The following is a 19244-nucleotide window of genomic DNA, read 5'->3' on the forward strand; positions in this document are numbered from 1 at the left end:
TATTGAAATTGCATCATAGTTGACTTACTGATTAAAAGTAGAAGACTTATGGTGCCTAAATTGTGATTCATAACTCATTTATTCCATTATAGATTAATCTAATATTATCAATAATTTGATAAAAGGGTGAAAATACTGTCTTTAAGTTCTTCGAAATCAGTACAATGTGTTATATATTTTGCATGATTAAAGTCTATTATGCATGTGATTTTACCTATCATTTAAGAGCTTATTATTTTTAGTGTAATTGCATAGTATCCATAAATATCATCTAAAATTCATGCATAATATATGTTAGAATGGATATAATGATTTTTCTTCTGTTGAATCTTTAAAATATTGCCATATTTTAATCATTAATATTAATGTCAAAAGATATTCTAGTACATATTTATTTATATTTGGTTTATATATAAAATGATGATTTAGACTTTTAAGAGTTTTTTTAAATATAAACTTTTGGATAAAAAAGTAATAATTATAATAACTAAGATAATACTTCTGATAATGCTATGAGATATGATTTATGTATAAAATTATTTTATTATAAAATTGTAATTGCTTTCTCAAACATACATTAAATATAGTTAATCTGAAACAGAATGTACTGGACAAGATACAAAATTCTAGATACAAATTGCATAGCAAAAACAGTATGTCCTTTACTATTCAGCAATATTTGAGCTATAGCAGAATATGTGATAACCATAATTAAGCATAATTTATATTTTGATACTTCAATCATACTTCAAATATATTTTTACCCTTAAATCATTCTTATTTGCTTATAAGTTTGAAATTGGTTAAAACCTATTCACTTGTCTTTGAAGGCTTGATTGTTACTATAACATTTGTGTGCACTTTGTGTATATAGTAACTTCCATGTAATTAATATATATTTTCCTATTAGCTCTATTATCTGTTAAGTAATTGTAATTATACTCTTTAATTAGGTAAGGAAATTTAAAATAAGTATCAAATAACTTTCTCAAGGTCATATAGTGACTAAGTAGCAAACAGAAATGCAAATCCAAGTGTCCAACTCCAAATCCATGTGGTATATATGTGACTCTATTCCATCAGTAGTTAAAATGACTTTATATACTTTTTTCCTACTGACTTTTTCTGATTTTGCTTTCCTGATCTAATCTTTATGTAAAAGTACTGTCTGTGACATACACAAAACTACATCATATTCCAAATCTGTAATCATCAAGTTAACTTCATTTGTTTTAAGGCTTGTTTCTAACCAACTGATTCAATACATTTAGAAGTTGATGATGGTAAATGTGTATGCTACTTACTCATGAACATCAGGGTTACATATAGAGTGTGATAGCTTCTGACAGCTTTTAACTTTCACCCAATCAAGGATATTGCTGAGAATACATAGGATTTCAGAAAACCCAAAAGGAGTAGCTTGGTGTGCTGATTGGACAAGTGAAGTGGAAAAGGAGCTCTGGGAGGAGAGAATTGCATCTGATCTTCAATGCACTTGGAAAGCCCTACAAAGTCTCAAGTATATGGAAAAAGAAATTAACAAGTAAAAAATTAGACTATAGAATATGAACCACAGAGACATGACTAATAAGTCAATAAAAGATAATTTATTAATGGGTGTAAAATTTGGCAATGAACTATACATGAGAAATAAGATGCTGTATATAAGTAAGACAGGGTTGTTGTGGGGGAGTGTTATTTAATTAGTTTCATGGCTGGTAATTTTGAAGCTTTTGAAGAATGGAAGGTTTTAGAGCAAATTTTCTCATCAATACCAATGTGAGTTAACACATTGTTTAACCACCTTTCAAGCCAGAGTTGGGGAGAGGATTCCAGTAAATGACTATAATGTCAATTTTTGAAGCATAATAATAAAAAGATCTAAAGATTCTAGTAGCCTACATATAGTATTATATGACTTTGTTTCTCTTTAGGCATTCAAAGTTAAACAACACTAATTACTGTGAGACAGCAAGCAATGGAACCAATAAGCTTGCTAGCTTCACAATGCTAAGTTGGTGAGAACACAGCTGCTCACTGATGAGCTGGGACTTGGAATGCTCAGTGTGAACCCACAGCTTCCCATGTGTTAGTAGTCTGCTTCCAGGGCGAATTACCTTAATGTACTTTTTCTGAGTTATATTTATTTCACTTTTCTCTTGCTCTCTTGCTTGGTTCTGATTAAATGTGATCAGCAGTCCATCAGTCATTTTGAGGAAAGTCAGCTGTCATGTTATGAGAACACAAAGCGAAGTAGAAGACACAGAGCAAGAAGTAGTGATCCCTGGGCAACAGGTGTCGAGAAACCGAGACCAACCAATAACTTCGGGTGAAAAACTGTGAAGGTGGTCTCTCAGCCCCAGTCGAAAGTATATATCAGTAGTGTGCTGGTAACTTTGTAAGAGAACACAGTAATACTGTTTAAAGATCTTTGACCCATAAAACTATAATAAAATTTAATGTTTAAATGACTATGTTAGGGTAATTTGTTACATAACTGTAGATAACTAAGGTATTTACTGTCATTGCTTCCTCTGCTACTTGAAAGTTGACAATAGTAATCTACACTAGAGGATTTAAACAGTGTGAACTTGTAAGATAAAGGAGGAGGAGTTTTATAGTCAATACTGACACATTACCTACTTTTGTGATCTATATTAAGTGTTTTTTTTAATTTTTAAAGAGAAAAAAGATAAATATAATAAGGAAACAGAGATTTAAAAAGGTTATTAGGGTAGTTACAATAGTTGATACATTGTGTATTGTTGTATTTGTAGCAGTTATTCAGAGTACAGAACAAAAACATGACCTATAGTCTAAACAATATTAATGCAAATTTTGATACCTAGTCTAAAAATATTAGCACAAAACTTTCTTTTCATTGAACTAAGAGACTATCTGTATAAGTACTTTAACTATCTTGTATATACATGTACATATCTTTCTTTATCCCTTATTTCCTTTCTCCTTTCCCCCAGCATACTTTGTCTTTTCTTTTGAATAATTTCTTCCTTACTCACAATATGTATTATATATTTTGAATCTTCTTTGCTTGCTCAGTTTCTCACACTAGTGAGAAATTTGATGCTTGCACATATGAGTTATATTTATTTCATTTTGAGTATTGTCTCAAGTTGTATCCATTTACGTATGAGTCTTCATTTATTCTTCTTTATGGCTCACTAGTACTTTATTATATATATGTATATATATGCATATATATATATATATAACACATCCTTATTATCCATTCTTCAGTTTATGAGCATTTGGGTTGGGCAACAAGGACAAGGTAAAGGACATCACAATCCAAGACCTGAAATTATACTACAGAGCTACTGTGATAAAATCAGCATAGTACTGGCAAAAAACAAACATCAATTAAAAAAGAAAAAAAAAAAAACCCTGATGATCTGTGAAACAGAACAGAAGATGAAGACACAACCCCAAAACACTCAGCCACCTTATCTTTGACAAAGGAGCCAAACATGTTCACTGGAAGAAATTTTCTCTATTAAAAGGTACTGGAAAGACTGACTTTCCACATGCTGAAGACTAAAACTAGACCCATGCCTATCATCATGTACTAAACTAAAGTCAAAATGGATCAAAGGTCTAAATATTAAAAGAGAAATACTAAATTTACTGGAAGAGAAAATAAGCAGAAAGCTGGAAGAAAGTCTGTAGACAGAGACCTCATGAACAAAAATCAGACTGAAAGGCAGATAGTACAAACAATAAACAAATGCCATCTCATCTTATTAAAAAGCTTTGGCACAACCAAAGAAATCACCAAGAGAGTGAAAAGACAACCCACAGAGTGAGAAAAGGTTATTGTCAGTTGTCCCACAGACAAAGGGCTTATATCTAGAACATACAAGGACCTGAAAAAAAAGCAGACCCCCAAATTCAGTGACCAAATCCAAAAATGGACCTCTGAGATGAATATGCACTTCTCAGATCAAGAAAACAAATAGCAAATAAATTCAAGAGAAATGTTCAACATCATTGGTCATTTAGGAGATGCAAATTAAAACAACCCTGAGATTTCATCTCATTCCAGAAACAATGGCTATCATCAAAAAATACACTGATAGCACTGCTGGCAGGGCAGTGGGGTAGAAGGAAACCATGTCGATTGTTAGTGGGAGTGTAGACTGGTGCAACCACTGTGGAAATCAGTGCGGGGTTCCTAAAACAAACAAACAAACAAACAACTAGGATTAGAGGTTCCATTCAAACCACGTGTTGCTGTCTGAGAATCTTCCCAGAAAAATTAGCTCAGTGGTGTACGTGCACCCATGTTTATAGCAGCAAAATTTGTAATAGCTAAATCTTGATCTGTTTTATTCTGAAGCTGATAAGGTGATAGAAACTTTTCTCAAATATAGCTGATGAGTTCTTGCTCATCTTATTTTCATGGGTTTTACTATTCCATATTTTTCTTGTCTGTTCGTTAAATATCCATTTTTTTTTTCTTTTTTTGAGACAAGGTTTCACTATGCAGGGCCGGATAGTCTTGAACTTATTATGTTGCCCAGGCTCAAAAACTCACACCAATCTCCTGTCTCAGTCTCCTAAAGTTCTGGAATTACAAGTATGTGCTCTCACACCTGGCTAAGCATCCATTTTTTGTCTGGAGAGTCTCTCAGCTATGAATGAAATGTTCATTTATAATGTAACCAATTGAAGTATTTTTCTTGGGTTTGTGCTCATTTCTTCTTTAAGTTTTGGGCTTGTTTTATGGTAATTAGTATCAAGTTTCTCAATTAGATTTTAGAATCTCTAAGAAATGTGTATCTGAATGAATTGCTTGTTTATAAGATTGAGTTAAAATAAACTCTACACATAAAAATTATACCATTTCATATGATAAAATGGTTGTAACATTATTGTATTTCATCATGATCAGTATAATGTAAAGAGAAACCCAACTTTGGAGTCAGAAGCATATACTCTCTGGTGGAACAATCAGATAATAACTACATAGCATAAAGTTCATTTTTTTTTTTACTTTCAAAATTAAAAATTCCAGGATTATTTTTCATATACAGAATAAATATTAGATTCTCCTGAAAAGACTTATAAAACCTAAGTAATACACATATAAAACCATTTGGTTTACATATATTTCAGTTATTCAACAAAGAGGACCAAAGAATAGTTGAGTTTCTTAAATATAGTTATCATGAGTTGGGACAACTCTTTGACTCCATCATAAAAATCATCTTGTCCAGAATCTGCACTAAGAAAGTCAGTCTATTAGCAGTTAATTCCTAGGCAAAATAAAATATATCACCCATTTATTTTCAAATAGGTGTTGTAGAGTAAAATGATGTAATTTTTAATATAGTATTCACATGATGGATTGCTAGGGTTTGAGGCTAATAGAAATAGTTATTCACTAAGTGGCATTTATAGACAATGAATGATAAGTGTTTAAATGGCCAAAAAGTTCTGCTTTTTTATCAATTAATTTCTCAGAACACTTTTTGCTCTTAAACAAAACATCATGAATGCAGAGCTGCAGAATATGTGGAAAATGTTTAATGATATATGCTTCAATCAATGAGGCATTTAAAAAATGCACAAAGCATTGTTCTGCAAGTGGCCTGAACATAAACTTAAAAGAATTTGAATTAATTCAGCTAGTTCCAGAGCTGGAAAGAAAATGAACTGTACTTGTGGGAATTTGTTTATAGACCCTTAAGTAATTAAGGACAGTCTGCCTACTCCAGTAGTTTTTTGAAAGAATAAGTTGGTTGTCTCAATACCTAAGTGAAAGCCAGTATGTGTATATATTTGGGGCAAAATAATGGTGAGAAATGATAATCTGATTTAAAAATACTCCACAAGGAAACAGAGGAATCTCAGCATCTGTAGAAGTACTAATTGTTGATGAATATTCATTTCCTAGAGGAGCTTACTTCATGTGGAAATTAAATTCAAAGCATGTTTGTAAAAACCTTGAAAATATAAAAAGAGCAACAAGGTGACAAAAATTGTCAATTTGCTAGCATCATTTAAAAAATTATATTGTTCTTTAAACTATCACAGCTTTAGCACTTTTTAAAGCAATTTTTATGTGCATTTTTTTTCTGATAGTGAAATGCATGGAAAAAAGGATCAAATTCTTTGCCCTGGATGTAATTAAAAAATGCAACCATTGTCTCTGGCCACAGAGATAGTGCAGCATGTGGGTGGAGAGTCATAGTTAGAAGTGACAATTTCTAGTCCTAGATCCATGTTTATCAGCATTTTGGCTCTGGCTCTGATTTGGGGGAGCTCTCTGTGCCTATTTGCCTATTCTATTCTATTTACCTATTCTAAGTCAGCATCTATGAATGTTGTTAGCAGTAACAAAAACATTGATGAGAGGACGTGTGCTTTGTGTTCTGCTTTTTCCTGGAAGAAAAGTTTGAGTAAGAGGCATCATGTTGGTTCTCTTGTGCATGCAGTCTCATATATCAGTAGGAAAAAGTTTTTAAAAATTCTAGGTGACTTTGCAGTGGAATTAACACAAAAAGCTGCATGCTTAATACAGGTGCCAGGTGACATGGAGGCTTTCAAAAGTGAAATGTACCAAACATGAAATCAGAAGCATAGCACAATAACATGAAACACAATAGAAACACTGGGTATTATTATTATTTGTCTAATTTACTTCATTTTAGAGTTTGAAAACCACAGCTGAATCTGTAATTTTAGCATAAGTTGTTCACAGTAGCAGTTGAAAATCGATCTGCTTGATCTTATCAGAAGAAACTACACTGTTACTAGTTAAATAACATTTTCCCACCATGACAGGTACATGGGAATAATTTTGATTCAATTATCATTTTATGCAATGCATACATTGCCTTAATTTTGCTAATCTCAGTTTATACAATAATGTTATATAGTAATGTCCAATGAAATATTTGAGATTATTCCTTAATGAAAAATTTTTGACTAAGAAAAAATTGGTACCTCAAAGTGTAGAATGTGGTGGAGAGCTTATGTAGCAGGTGTAAAGACTTTGGTTTCATTCCCAGAACCACCATCACCCTAAAAATCTGAAATATAATAAGTATCCTTTTTTATAGTATGCTTTCTTAAGTTTTTGAATATTACTTTGGTCTTCTCTTTGGATGTGTATAATCCAGTGCTCCAATATTGTTTATCTGGATTGGGGCAATCAACCACATTCCATATTTTAATTTCAAACAATGGCTTCTCTGAAGAGCAAATAATTCCCTGTATCCCTTTTTCTTCCTCTCCTATACTTTATATCCATAACTTATGAATAGAAATAACAGGGCTTTGTGAAGTGAAAGCAGACTAATGCAATTTACTCCATAGTACTGGATTTAAATGAAGCTCTAACATAGCCATTGCAGTTTAAGTTAACAAATAAGGTAAAGAAAAAAGAAACATTGTGTGAAAATTATAATCCTACTTAGCTTGACTTTGGGGGCAAAGAAGAGGAGAGAGGTAGGGTTACCCCACAAGAAGAAATTATTGAAATAAGTCTCCCTGAGAGACCTGAATGTGAGTATGATTAGTTCAGCATTGCTTTCCTTCTTTCCTCCTCCCACTGGAGACTTCACTTTTATTAACGCTTAAAGAATAATGCCTGAGTCCCATCAGAATGACTTTTGAGATTAATGCACTCAATCTATTCATAGTACTGAAGTTGTAGTGGTGATCAAACAGATTTGCATAAATTATCATGGAATATTACAATGATACTTTAATATCCACATCAATACCAATTATTTGAGAGCATCAAATATTATTTTGAGTTAAGAAATTCTAATCCAGCTCGGTAGTTCTGTAGATCAATGGATCCGAATAGAATTTACAGATGCAACTCCAAACACACTAAACCACCTTATTTTTGATAAAGGAACCAAATATATTTACTGGAAGAAAGATAATCTCTTTAGTAAACGATGTTGGAAAAACTGGCTCTCCATATGCCAAAGATTTTAAATAGTTTTTTACCATGTCTATCACTATGCACTAAATTAAAGTCAGAATGGATCAAAAAAATCTAATATTAAAGCAGAAACACTAATAGAAGATAGAATAAATATAATAGAATAAATATAATAGAAGAAAAAGTAGGTAGAAATGTTGTAGGTGTAGGTGTAGGCAGAGACTTCATGAACAAAACTCAGCCTGCATGAAGAATACTACAAAGAATAAGTCAATGGGATCGCATCTTGTTAAAAGGTTTTTGGACAGCAAGTGAAATAACCAACAAAGTTAAAAGACATTCCACAGAGCTTGAAAAATTATAGCCAGTTGTCCTTCAGACAAAAGACTTCTATCAAGGACATATAAAGAATTGAAAAAAATCAAATACACAAAGTTCAAAGACCCAATCCAAAAATGGACATCTGAAATGAATATACACATCTTAGATTCTCAGATGAAGAAATAAAAACAGCCAATAAATATATGAAAAATGTTCAAAATCATTGGTCATTTGAGAGATGCAAATTAAAAGGCGTGAGGGTCCATCTCCCTCCAGAAAGAATGGCTATCATTAAGAAATCAACCAATAACTAGTGCTGACAGGGCTGTAAGGAAAAAGGAAATACTCTCCCTTGTTGGTAGGAGTGTAAACTGGTGCAACCACTGTGGAAATCAGTGTGGACACTCCTTTAAAAAGTAGGAATACAGGTGCCATTTAACCCAGCTATTCCCCTTTTGGTATTCTCCCAGAAGAATTAAAAACATTATACCACAGTGATATATGTGTACCCATGTACAGCAGCACAGTTTGTAATAACTAAATCATAGAAATAAACAAGATGCCCATCAACCGAGCAATGTATAAAAAAGGTGTGGATTTTTTAATGTAATGGAATACTATTAAGCCATAAAGAAAGACAAACTTGAGACTTTTATATGCAAATGGATACAACTTGAGACCGTATTCGAAGTATGAGAAACTAAAAGAGTAAACAAGATTGAAAACATACCATTGGGAAGAAACTAATAAAAAGAAAGAAAACTGTAATGGGAAAAAGGGAAAGGAAAGGAGGGAAAGAAAAAATATCATGTGATAGTTAAGATATAGAGTATATCTTAGTCCATTATTGAAAAGAAAGTTAGGCGGTAGTAAATTTTTGGACAATATTTCATGCCTATATCTTGTACTCTGAACAGCTACTATGAACATAACTACTCAATGTTTTAACTGTTGTTAATTTCCTCCTAACACATTTTGAAACTGTTTTATTTTACTTTTACTTTTTCCCATTTAAAATAATAAAAAAAAATTTTGGCGCTCATGTTTCTCTAGACAGACACATTTTGAATGTCTTAAATTTTCACAGATATGATAGATCCATCAGAATGGACTATTTCTTGCTCTGTGCTGTGTAGATTCTGGTTTGCTAGCAAGAATAAAAAACAAAGCATAATAAAACTATTAATATGTGCAAACAGAAGTATTGTCATAGGATATAGAAATAAGTTGAAGATAGTAACAATTGGTAACTGAATGAAATTAGAAATATAAAATCTCTTTTTGGGAGGAAACACCTACTTTTAAAGAATTACCCCTTGATTGCATTGTATTTTATTTTTAAGCCATTGCCCTGAGTGTGTACTCTCAGATAATAAACATCTGTACCAGATATCTGAATTATTAGTATTTATTCTTTTAAATTCCTCATCTTAATTTAGACATGAGGATGCATTTTTCTTAAAGTTATTTTTTAAACAAAATCACAAAGAAGAATTAAACATTTTTTCATATCACTATCCATTAATCATGGCATCTCACAGGTATGACTGAGAGCATGATCATAAAAAAATATAGCTGATAGCTCTATGTCTTTTGTTTCTTTCAAGAAACTATTACTGGAGTTTATTACTTTCTAAATTCACTATATGATTCATTAAAAATATTCTGTGCAGTTCTAGAATATAAAGCTTTTAAGATAGCTTTGGTTTTGATTTTAATGAGAGCTTGAAAAAAAACCCAAAGTTGATAGAATACTTTTATCACTGCACAACATTTTTTGTGGAGAGGGTTTTCCACATGGATGCTTTATGTTACCTCTTTTTTTCTTACTTTCTAACCAGGTAGAAAGTTTTGTTGAGAATGTGATCATGCCCAGAACCTTGTAGTGGTGCTCCAAAAGAGACATTAATCTATTAGAAAAGCTTTGATTTTAAAAAATTGTGTCTCATGAAGATAGTATATCTTAGTTAATCAACAAATGCAAACCCAGTGTGCTGGCAATAAATAAATAAAATTTGAAATTTAAAGCAAACAAAATTTAGAGGCCACCAAGAAGTATAACATAAGCTAATATAATAACTGTACAACTCTGTCAAATTTTTCTGTGAGCTTAAAATGTCTCTAAAATAAGTTTTACTGGTTAAAAATATGATCAATGGGTTAAAATAAACATTAAGTGATTTTTCAAGTAAGAAAAAAATAATCTGAGACATAAAATTGGTATTTCATTGTTTTATTATTCTTGATTATTAAAATTTTAAATTCTTACTAGAAAAGAAAGCAATTTTATTGAATTGTGAAACATTATCTCATAGTATCCTAAATTCTTTACTTTCTAAAGGATACATAGCAGACTTGTTTAGTTGAACATCATCTGATGCTGAAACCACATTATTCAGAGTAGTGTTTGCGAGTAACAGAAACCAGCTCTTCGTAGTATAAATAAAAAAAAGGAATGTGTTAACGTCATGAAGCCCACGTAAGTTTTGAGGCTTGGGAAAAACTGGACAGAGAAGCCGCACAGCCAGAAGGCATCTCAAATCTCTCCCTGGACCCAGGTCTATGAGAGCACAGTGGAAACTCCACCACTCACGTTGGACACACAGCCACTGGTAACTGGGGAAATTCCATGGACTATAGTTACTGTCATTTCTATCATTCCAGCAAAAATTGATTCAGCTCAGATTTTGGTTCTTTTCACCTTAGTTTCATTTGTGTTTTTGGAGAACAGCAACTCAGAGACCGCTGGTTGGTGCATATTGTCATTATACGCTGTCTCAGATGGAAGAAAGCCTGGGGAGGGTGCAGAAATCTTTTCACACCCTGCCTTGTCAAATGAAAATCATGGCATTGTAGTCATGAATATAAACTTATATTCCTACATATGGTTATACACAGATATCTAGTGTCTGTATACATAGATTGATGTCACCACCCAAGTAAATAATGCACGGATTTTAAATCATTAGTACATACCTGGTTCTCTGTTTATTTGTATGTTGAACCATTTTTAAGGTGTTATTGATTTTGTGGTTTATTCCTTGTTTTCTTTTAAAAGCAAGTGAGTGATTACAGAGGGCTGCTCTGTCAGCAGGATGTATTATAAACTGAAAGGATTTGACACTGATGGCTAAAAAAGCATACTTAAATACTTATTAGTAAGAATGGATGAAATACTTCACCCATGCATTTGTTTGATTAATGCATTAGCTCAGAATACTCTCTATGAATCTGTTGAATCCTTGAACATTGATTCCAGAGAGTGGACATTCACATAAAAATCATGCAAATCATATTAGGGAAATAAACCTGAATCAGAAGGACATGAACATGCCAACTAATTAGATGAAAAAATGTGAAAAACGAAACGAAGCCAATAAAATCCACACATCACTGATTCTGGCAGGCTTTAAACTTGGATGGTGAGATTAAGCAGGAAAATGACGAAGAACGATGAGGTCTTCATGGAGCTGGTAGTAAATTTATTTGAAATATTGTTGACATTTTCCTTTAAACTCAAACCTAAAACCTGCCAAAAGGCTCGTCATCCTGTCTCTAGTGTCGCTGTCCGGAGAGTGGTTGGAGGCCAGGACTGTGTGGAGCAGAGTTGACAGAGGTGGCATCAGCACAGCGCTTCCTTACTCAGAGTGAGAGAATATGCTGACGGGTTCCAGCTCTTACAGTGCTGGCTGTATTTTACATTTCTAGTGAAAATGCTATCTCTTTGGCCTTTAAAAAGTTTCAGAATTATTTCCTAATACTAAACTAAGCACTCCTGAGAATTGGCTTCATTTTTTCTTCAATGTAACAGTGACCTCTATCATTGCTGAAAGAGGGTAAATTTATGTATCTAGCCATGACTAGATTTTTATTATACTGGATTATCCAGAGAAAGAAATAGAATAATCTCGTTTCAAGGTCATTTACAATAGGATAAGATACCATCAATTTAGATAGTTTAGTTGCTAGTCTCATTATAAGTTGAAAGGGACAAGCTGACCTCTGAAGCTACTTCTCAAGATAAATTCATAAGTTTTTATGAGCTAGCAATCCCCAAAACTCATTACCTAAGACTGATGCTTTTCTCACTGCTTATTAGAATACGGTAGAAAACTAGCCCCTTAAATACTATTTTCTGCCTTTTACTGAGATTACAATTCATAAATGACACAGAGAAATAAAAGGTAAAAAATCACAGTATGTTCTTAAATAAGACAGGATAACCATTTGATAGATACATGTATAATTTTGCCTCTCCAGCAGGCAGATTCATTGCCAGAGTGAAACAATTCAAGTTATACAATTCATACATTATATCTCCTGGAGACAAAGAGAATTATTAAGTATGTTACTTTGTATTCATACAAAATTCAGTGAGGTCACATGCATTAAGAAGGACTTTAGGATATATAACATAAATACAATTTATTTTAGCAAGTGAAACAAAAATGGCATTATAATTTATTGCCAGCTTGCATAATTTTAAATAACATTGATGATCTTGGCTGATTTTTTGATTGACATAAAATAAATAATACATTTTACATAAATATGGGCATTTAACTGGATCATTTATACATATACATTAATGTTTCTATTTTTATATTGTACACACTAAATGATCTGTGTTTGTTTTGTAGTCAGAATCTATTTTATAAATTGTACTTTGTTGAAAACAATGTGAATGTATCAAATCTTTGCATTTTAGAATCAATAAAGTCTGTAAGAATTATATAGTGATTTTCTCAAATTCCACTTCTCATAGATTACTTCAAGATACCCAAAAAGACTTTGGAAAAAGAAACTCAGTGACAGAATACTTACCTAGCATTTGTGAGGTACAGTGGGATTGATCTTCTCACTGGAAAAAAAGATAAAATGAAGAAACATTGCCAAATATCATAAATTGAAATAGAAATTTACCTCTTTTTTTCTATTTGTCACTTAATACTTTCTATTGAATCAGAAGATTCCCTCAGAGTCTCTGGAAACATTAATTTGCTTATCCATAGTTGTGGATCTAGAAAGCACTGGAAAGTATATGCATTGTACTAAGATTTTATAATGTAACTGTATAGAGAACAATAACAGATTTACAAGATGGCCATAGTTATTCTTGCACCTGAATAACCAAACATCAAATGTGGCACTAACTTATTGTTTATGTTTGGTTTAGATTTAATAATTAAGTGTGTAGTGGTATTTCTTTTTTTATTGGTACTGGCTATCAAACTCACCTATCGACCGCCTGCTTGCAAGGCAGGTGCTTATGCTGCTGAGCTAAATCCCCAGCCTCTGTGTACCAGTATTTTTGCAATTTATATAGTTATTTGCTATTAATCATTTATATATTTTTTAAAATAAAGGTATCATTTGTTCCTGAGATTGTTTTTAAGGCAATTTTTTAAACAAGTGACCTGTACAGAATTGTGGACAGAACTATAAAAAGATTGCAGTTACTTATCACATTGATTTATTTAATAAGCAATATTTCTTAAAAATTGAAAGAAATACTATAGAATTAGAAAACATTTTTACTATTGAAATTCACTCATCAAAAGAATGTCCCATTGAGATAAACCTAGCTTCTGCAAAGGTACAAATGGTGTTCTATGAATCATAATCATAAGTAAACAAGGGGAAAATCCCCAGCAAAAATCCCAACAAAAAGAAATTTGAAAAAATAATTAACATAAATTATTTAAAAATTGATATGCACTTGTTAAAACCTAATAGCAATTTGCGAGTTGGTAGAAAACCAAAGTATAAAAGTAAATGATGCAATCCAGCATTAGAAAAATTCATTTTCCTTTTCTGCATTAACTTTGAAACACAACTTCATCATTTTACCATTTGTTATTACAATATAAATTGGTTTTATAATTTTAACTATTTATATATTGCAATGTGAAAGTTGCAGAATACGAGTAAAAGTCTGACATTACTTTTCAGCTAGTATAAATAATTCTTTATTACATACTCAGAGTTATAATAATGTAAACTATTGTTGAAGCAAATAAATTATCCACTGGTTTTTACTCGATACATTTTTAAAAATCACTTAAAGTATTATTTGATTGTTGCCCCATTCCCTACCATAGAACGCCTGATCTATGATCTTGATGTAAAAAAACTCACACTCTTTGTTTGTATACATTTATTGAAGATAAAAACAAAAGCAACAGACTATAAATATGTGTATGACATTCTCTTAGAATTTATTAAAAGGCTCTGAGGTAAGTCAGTCTTCTTCATTAAGAAAACCACAGAAATTTTAATATTTCAGATTCACAACAAAAATGTTAGGATTCTGGTCTATGCACCAGTGCTTTAGCTGCAAAAGTCCCTAGCCAGTTACAAGGCCATGTTTTGTCAATGACAAAATGGAAATGAACATAGATCCTACTTCCTTGGTTTTCCATAGTAGCAAAAGATCTGACAAAGAGTATATATAGCATGTTATTCTGAACCTTTATGTCAGAATCATTTAGTAATTATGTATACTTTATAAAATGGTTATAGATCTGTTTCTCTGAGGAGATGCCCTTGAAAATAGGTGATCTTAGGCATATTATATTTTGTTCATATTCATTTTATTAGCATTTTATCCTGAACTTCAAAAGAAAAATTGGAATAAAATAATTTATATTCAACATACAGTTTTTGTTTTAGTAGTCCTTAATTAGTTTGCAAGGTCCATAAATTAATTCTAACCTGAAACATTTGACTATTTATTAGAGGATGTATTTCCTCTTAAGTAAATTGCTTCTTTGTCAAACTCTATGAGAGTTGTATGTAGACATGAAGACATAATTAATTCTTCAATATTTGATTATTTCTTTAATTTATTTCTGAATTCTAAGGAAATTATTTTCTCACTATAGATTCCTGGAAAGTATGTTTCATATAATAGAGATATAATTCTCAATCTTCATTTTGAAAGAAACTTAGATTTAAGTAAAGGCTTAAAACGGACATGTCCATGATGTAATGCAATTTGGAAAAAGAAACAATCTTTCTTCCATGTATACAGGGTTTGAAGCAATACTTGGCAAGGTTCTTGAATTCAAGGAAGAAAGCAAAAACCCCATGGAGTTAGAAAGCATACTAATCTCAATTTCAGACACTGAGTACTAATTTTAACATCATTATATTAGGTACACATATGAGAGTAAACATCTCTTGGAATAGAAATCAAGATAGAGACAAAGTTTCTTTTTTCAATGCTAAAGAGTATGCTTTCTGATGTTAAAAGTTTGTGTCCTATTCTTTCATCTTTCAACAAATAAAGGGATGCTACTTGAAGATCCCAGGTATTACTGAACCTACAGAATAAATTTAATTAATTCTTTCAACTGAGGACCACTCCTGGAAAAAGCACAGAGAATGATTGTAACATCCTTCAAAGATATGAAATTTTCCTTATTCTACAACTAAATCCTGGTCAAAACAAAATGACATTTTAACCTAAAATGTCAACTGATATAGCAACTAAAACTTTTGATTATAAAGAATAAAAATTCTTAAAATGGAACATTGAAGAAAAACTTTTGATTGAAATGTGAGTATTCTGATTATTCAAAATTTTCAGTCAGATTTTCACTTCTAGAAAAAATTCATTAATGATTGATGAATTTTGATATTCATTTTTACTATGACAGAGTTAGAAGTTGATCCATAAAATATATAGAAGATTCTCTGGTAAATAATATGATTCTTAGGAGGCTCTTTATGAGACAGTGGCTACATTTATGGGAGATTAATATTTCAATACATTTACCAGTGAAATCAAGATTTATCTCCATTCATGACATTTATAACAATGAGATTTATGGGTTTCTAAAAATAATTTAAATTTTTTATTAACCTATTTTCTATAATCAATTTGAAAGGAATTAATCAATATCACCACTTTAAATATGTATATATATATATGCATATCAAACTACATTTGGACTTGTTCTTCTTCAAGGAAACTAAATTCCATTAGGAACCAATATGAATAAATTTTCTTTAAACTTGAAAATATTTTGACCCAGGCCTCCATTAGAAGAGTATCAGTTTATTCAGAAAGACCTTAATTGTACATATGATCGTTAGAAAAGGACTTAGTCAACTGGATATGGGGATGCACACCCATCCATAACTACAGTACTTGGGAACACTGAATCAGGCAGATGGTAAGTCAAAACCCAGCTTTGGCCATCTAAAAATGTAGTGAGACCCTTCCTTGAAATAAGGAATAAAAAATGGCCTGGAATTTACCCCTAATATAAAGTTCCTAAGTCCAATTCCAAGTATTAGAAACAAAAAGACGGATTTCCTGAAGAACCATTACATAGTTATTGGCCTAAATGATCACAAGTCTTTACTCATAATTCCTGTCTTTATTTTTTAAAAATTTAAAGAAAAAATACAATTAATATTGGAAGGCAGATAAAGGCATATGTGTATGCAATTATGTATAAACAATTCTAAAATGATTTTTTCATGAAATAGTAAATCTAATACATAATGGTTATTTGAATTATTCTTTAGATCACATATTTTAATCAAATTTAATCTTCTTTTGATTGAGAAAAGTAAAACTGCACACTATTCAGATTCTGAACATTGTATGGTGATTCCTAGACTTCCTAGTTTATGGAAATATGTAAGTTCATAGGCTTTAGTCTCTTACTTAAGATACACTTTTAAAGAAAAAAAAAATGACGGCTTGCCAGGAAGCTGGATAGCGAACTTCTCCAGAGTAAACAGCTCAGATGCCAGAATTTGACAACATGCAGAGAGTCAGATGATTGAAGAGTGATTCTCACTAACCCAGAAGGAAACTGAAGGGAAAGATAAAATTAAGAAGAGGAACAAAAAGTGTGGGTGGAGGGCTGAAGCCCAACACATTGGCTGAGACCAGTTCTGAGTTGTGCTGGGAGTGCTGCTCCAAGGTTGGATGATCCAAGGTCGTGCTGAAGCCAGAACTGCCAGATAACAGGAGTTGGTGAGTCCTGGGCCCTTGGCCGGAGGATGCAGCGCAGTGTGGAGTGGAGCCAAGGTAGAGAGCTTTATTGGCTCTCAGTGAGTACTGGAAATTGGGCCCCCACAGTGTGGGTGGCTGACTGGAAGACATATTGGAGTAGGGCAGAGCCTGGCGCTGTGGTGGCATCAGTCAATTGCCCCTAGCCCAAAGAGGGTTGGTGGGAGCAGCTTGGGCTGAACCACACCACTGTTTGGGAACCAATAGTCAGAAACGAAATGGTTCTGACCCTGTGATGTCCTGCACAGCACAGCATAACTTGCTGAAGGCCCTTGCAGATTGACTGGCTTAGAGGGCACAGGCCAGCCAGCAGCATTGCTGCACTCACCTCAGATATCAGCAAACTTGAGAGAGCAACAAGCCCTCAGCCAGCACACTTTAGAAAAACTCTAAGGAATACAGAGAGGGCCTGAGACTTCCTCCACACAGCTTTCTGAAAGAAACCAGAAACATGACAAGAGCAAAAGGTAAGACAAAACCTCGAGCCACTGACCCTGGGAAAATAAGCCCAGGAGAGGTAAATACAGAACCAGTCCAGCAATCATGCAGTGTTAGCCACTACATCAGCAGACATAAAGAAATATATTCGTGACTTCATAGATGAACTTAAAACTGAAATTCTAACCCAAGTGAGGTAAGAAATAAAAAGGTTGATTAAAGAAATGCTAAGCCCCTCTCAAGAAAACACAGAGGGAATATGGGAGGAACCCACAAAAGGAAGAGAAATATTTGGTAAAAAATATAAACAAAATCTAGAATACATGAAACAGATCCAAAGAGACTACCAGGAAACTAAAAGCTCCATTGAAAGCTGGCAAAATGTCTTGACAGAAACAAAACTTAGCCTTTATAAACTGGAAGAGAGATTTACAATGCATGATCATGAAAGAAAAGACTTATTAAAAATAACAAGGAACCAATAAATAGCAATTCAAAGGCTAGACGAGGACAAGAGGATCTATAACTTAAGAATAAATAATGTAGCAAATAAGCAGGATTAACCACAAATGAATTACAAAGACTATTCACAGAAATAATTAAGGAAAACTTCCCAAGCATAGGAAAAAGAAATGATATCCAGATAAATGAGGCATACAGAACTCCAGCCTACTGCAACAAAAACAGATCTACACTCAAGATTCCAGAAATCCACAAGAATGGAATATTAAAAGCTGCCAGAGAAAAGCAGCAGATCACCTACAAAGTACATATCATCAAAATAACAACAGACTTATCAGCTCAAACTATTAAATTGAGAAGAGCCTGGGAGAATTAGTCCAAGTCCTGAAAGAAAATAACCTCCAACCAAAATTGATGTACCCTGAAAAATTAATGGAAAATTAATGAGAAAACAAGATGTTTCGAAGACAAAGAGGAACTGTGGGAGCTCATGGCCACCAACCCAACCCTACAGAAAATACTGAAGGATATTCTAGAGAGAGAGAAAAAAAAAATACCAGGATTCCAGCAACAGTGGCAGAGAGGCCTCAGTGAACAGTAAGGACAGTGGAATGAAGGAGAAAAATAGACAAATAATAGCAGAAAAATAGAATAGCAGAATTGAGGCAGAGAAGGTGGGCTATAATTTTTAACATAGATAGCCTAGATACACTAACAAGAAGAAACACAGGTAGAGTAGATTATGAGGCAGGATCCATCGAGATGCTTTGAATAGGAAATATACTCAACCTGAAAGAAGCTTAGTAAACTGAAAGTCAAAGATCAGAAAAGGAAGCTCTAAGTAACAGGGGACCAGAGAGAAATGGGGACAACTCTTCCAGCAGCTTCATATAGGTTGGGAAGTTATGACAATTTGTGCAGTGTAGAACTACAAAGCTAGAGGGAAGGAAACCCTTGCAGCTTTAATAAGTAAAGAGATACAGCTCAAGATCAAGCTTAGGGGTAAAAAGATTCAGTACTACTCAGTTATATAGAGTTGACCCCCTAATCTAAAAACTCAAGAATTTAGTG

Source organism: Cavia porcellus, unplaced genomic scaffold, assembly GCF_034190915.1.
Source record: "Cavia porcellus strain 051 isolate PalLab524CR breed Dunkin Hartley unplaced genomic scaffold, mCavPor4.1 scaffold_2, whole genome shotgun sequence".
NCBI lineage: Eukaryota > Metazoa > Chordata > Mammalia > Rodentia > Caviidae > Cavia > Cavia porcellus.